Source organism: Eublepharis macularius, chromosome 12 (assembly GCF_028583425.1).
Source record: "Eublepharis macularius isolate TG4126 chromosome 12, MPM_Emac_v1.0, whole genome shotgun sequence".
Classification (NCBI taxonomy): domain Eukaryota; kingdom Metazoa; phylum Chordata; class Lepidosauria; order Squamata; family Eublepharidae; genus Eublepharis; species Eublepharis macularius.
This window is the reverse complement of record NC_072801.1, coordinates 80,930,836-80,934,798: the sequence shown is the minus strand read 5'-3', so window position 1 is coordinate 80,934,798 and position 3,963 is coordinate 80,930,836.

The following is a 3,963-nucleotide window of genomic DNA, read 5'->3' as shown; positions in this document are numbered from 1 at the left end:
TGCAGCCAGCTCCGTGCCGCCGCCGCCGCCGCCACCACGCACCCCAGCTGGGCGCACAAGCCGCGAGCCACTGCTGGGGCGGCACCCGGAGGCTGCGCCCGGCTGGGGTGTGTGGCGGCAGCGGCGGCGGCAGCACAGAGCTGGCTGGCTGGCTGCAGCAGGAGCTGCAGCCCAGTCATGCCAGCTTCGCTGTGCGTGCCTCTGGCCTTGACACCCCCTCCGGCGCCCCTCCAATGCCCGCACGCCCGAGGCCACCGCCTACCTGGACTCCATGGGTGCACCGGCCCTGGCTACTGCTCTCTCTCAACCCCTTTGCCCAGAAAGGTCAGATTAGAGACTGGGTGGTAGTTGGCTACGTAGTTTTTGTCTAAGGATGGTTTTTAACCGCCTCTTGGAGAGGCTGAGGGAAGGTGCCTTGAGTTAGTGACTGGTTTATGATGGGCATCAAGGGCTCTTTTGTGTGGCCTTTGCAAGATTTTAGTAGCCGGGATGGGGCAGGATCCAGAGTACAGGCCATGGCCTTCACAGATGTGGGATTCTGTCAGTATCTGTAACTGGGTCAAAATGATTCAGATGGGAACCAGACAGCTTCACCTGTATTACAGCAGAGCATATCCACGCATAAAAGTGAAAAGGTGTCACAGCTAATGATTTGTTCTTGAGGGGTCCGTGAGGGGTCAGATTTGGGAGTCAAAAGACACTGAGTTGTCTTAAACAGTTGTGATGGATATGAACCAGCTGGTGCCGCGGCTGCAGAAAAATAACATTTCTTGGCGGCTATCTCCGTTGCTGCATAAGTCTTCCAGCGGGCTTTGTAGCATGCTTTATCGGATTCAGCACGAGTTTTCCGCCAATGCCTTTCTAGATGTCTTCCACTCCTCTCGATCACCCAGCTCTGTGGAAAACCACAGGGCTGGCCTCTTCGGCCAGATGGGAGAGGTCAGTGAGGAGCCATTTGAGGACCGTCACATTCCATGTTTCTACCGCTGCTTCAACAGGGCCTGTGTTTGGAATCCTAAAACCTCCCAAAGCATTTTGGAATCCAGAGGGAGCCCTGAGACTGTGTGGACAGGTCATTGCCGTTTGTTTGGCCCACCGTGGCAGTTGCTTGGCCGTGATGTGAAAGAGGTTGCTGGATTTGATGGGCCTCCGGTGCTCGTGTTCGTACCGCACACGGCGTCCGTTGCTTTGCGCGTGGCACTTCCTTGCTGGACAGAAGCAAGGGCTGTTCATCTCAGGGGTGAGTGAGCATGGGTGGCAGTTATTATGCTCCTAGAGCTCCAACGAGTCATTGATTGAATGATGGGATGCTTTCTAGGTTACATGAGAGGAGGTCAGCACTGGAAATGCCGCCTGCCTCCGCCCAGCAGACAGGCGCCTGATCTGTGATCCGCTGTGCATCTCAGAGAGAAAGGGAGCCGGAAGAGTAAATTAACAAGAATGGGCCTGCTTGAGCCCCAAAGTGGAGCTTGAACAACTTGTCCAGAGTTAGAACAAAAATCCCTATAGCGAGAGTTGACACTCTCCATCACCACTAGCAATGTTGGGCCTCCCCCCAGCCCACACACCCCTCCCAGCAGGGTGCAAATAGCACAGCTAGTAGGGTGGGGCTGACAAGCACCAATGATGGTATGAATGGAGCTTCTCCAGTCCCTAGCTGGGCTTGGCAGGTGTGAGGGGAGGCAACTAGCCCCTCCCAAGGGCCAATAGCTGCAACTGGGCTGAGGCTGGTCCTTTTCTTCTTTTAGTGCTTAAGTGGAGCCTTGCGCATGGGCCAGGCCTGTAACTCCTGAAGGGGGCATGTGGGGGGCATGTCTCCTGAGCTATATCTTGCCCCACCTCTGAATTCCCAGGGTTTGGGAGGGGGGGTTGCAAAGTTAAGTTTCTAGTCCTCTTCACTGCACAGATACAAGTGTCTGGGAGGAATGGGGGAGGGGAACCTGCCAGGCCTTCCTGTGCCCTCCTGGCCCTTCGCTGCTTTCTCTCCTGCTCCTCTTGTTGACGGCTTCTTTAATAGGCTTAGCAGCAGCAGGCCTTGTGTGTGAAAAGGAGGGGAAACAGTCACGCTTGTAGCTGGTCGGCCTGCTTCGGCTTTTCCAACCTGCAGGGGAACCCTTAGCGAAGGAGCCGTGCTATTTTTTCCTCCAAGGCCAGTTCTCTATCTGGACTTTACAGCATTGTTAAAAAAATGGCCCACTGAAGTAGAAGCAGTTGTACTTGGTTGCCACATTACACAGCTGTTTCTGTCCTCTTTTAATGTCCCCAATGACAAGAGAGCATATTGTGCGGGGAAAGGAGCAAGATTTACACTTTGGGGGGGGGGGGAGCTGCCTCCTCTCTTTGCAATGGGTCATTTGCCTCAGGAGCAGATAGGGCAGGCGGGGGACGGGGAATGATGAAGGCTCAGTCCTCTCCACTGAGGACCTGCTTTCACCCTCAGTCACAAACTGTCTTGTCCCTTGAAAGGCATGCCTCCAAGCGCCTGCAGAATGACTTATACTTAAAAATGAATAAACCGTGCCAAGCTCCTCCCACCAAGGATAAAGGATGAGGACACACCTGCGTCTCGGTTTCTGGTATCTGCTGCTAGAGATGCCAGTCCAAAGGCCCCCTCCCGGCTCAAGCTAGCCTGAGAGATGGCCCCCCCTCACCTTGGCATGGCGGATTTGGCCACCTGGATTCATGGCACAGTGACATCGAGGCTAGGCAACGGCGAGACGCTCTCCAGAGCTCTTCCCTCTCAAAGTCAACCCGGAGACTCCCGCTGGTGCAGAACGAAGCAGCTCGTTTACTCTCAGGAGCCAGACGGCGCGTGCAGATCGCTCCCCTTATCCAGTCACATCAGTTACCGGGCTCACCTCAAGGTCATGACTATCACATGCAAAGCCCTTCATGGCCTTGGCCCCTGGTATGTAGGCAAGCACCACTCTCCCTGGGTTCAGCCGCAGCAGCTTCGCTCATCTGGACAGGGCCTTCTGCAGGTGCCCCCTCAGAGAGATGCTTGGACAGGGACTATATACTATGCTAGTCAATACTGTGTGCTGATGTAGGTATGCTCCTACTAGGGAGTTGCCATGTTGCTAAACATGCCAGGTTAATTAGTTAGACTTTGTTCCAGAGAGAGGCCCCCTCCCTGCTTGGCTGCGTGCTTGTTTTCAAATGACCTGCTTACTGAAGGGAGATAGTTGTGAATTTTGTGCATTGTCCAGGGGGTCGTTGGACTAGATTCTGTGCAGGTCCTAAGTGCTGATTATATTGTTTTCCACTTGCACTGTGAGAGCTGCTGTAGCCCAGTGGTTAAGTGGTTTGGCTGTGAATTGGCACTCTGCTGGTTTGAATCCCACTCCTGCCATGAGCTCAGGAGGTGGCCTTGGGTCAGCCACTCCTCTCAGCCCCAGCTGTATTGTGGGGATAATAACAACACTAAATTGTTCATGGGTCTGGGTGGGACAATAAGCTGTCCAGAAGAGCAGTATATAAGTGCAGTTACTGTTATTATTGTTATCTGCCTTGGGTCTTAGTGAGAAAGGAGGACTATAAATACATAAATAAATCTATGACACACTGAAGTGTATTTTGTATTTTTATAGATCTGATATTTTCAAGTCTGTCTGTAGCAGTAGAAAACGGCAAGAGCCCAGCAGCACCCAGAAGACTAGCCAAGACCGGAAGACTACTAGCATTTGCGGTAGGGTCCGAGCCTTCCTGGAAGACGCGAGCTGCGGCTGGCGGAAGCTCCTGCCCTGCCACACATGTTGTCCGTCTGCTAGGTGCTGCTGGGCTCTCTTGCGCTTTTCTGCTGATATTTTCAAGAGTGATCGGACTGGTTTTAAATAAAAGTGGTTAGAAAGAACAGGGTGGGGAAAAGGGGAACGTCCTGGGACGTGGCGAAGCTGTACGAAAGAGACGGGCCTCGCGGGAACGGGAAGGGAGCCCCAGGCTAGCCGGGCAGGGGCGCTTGGA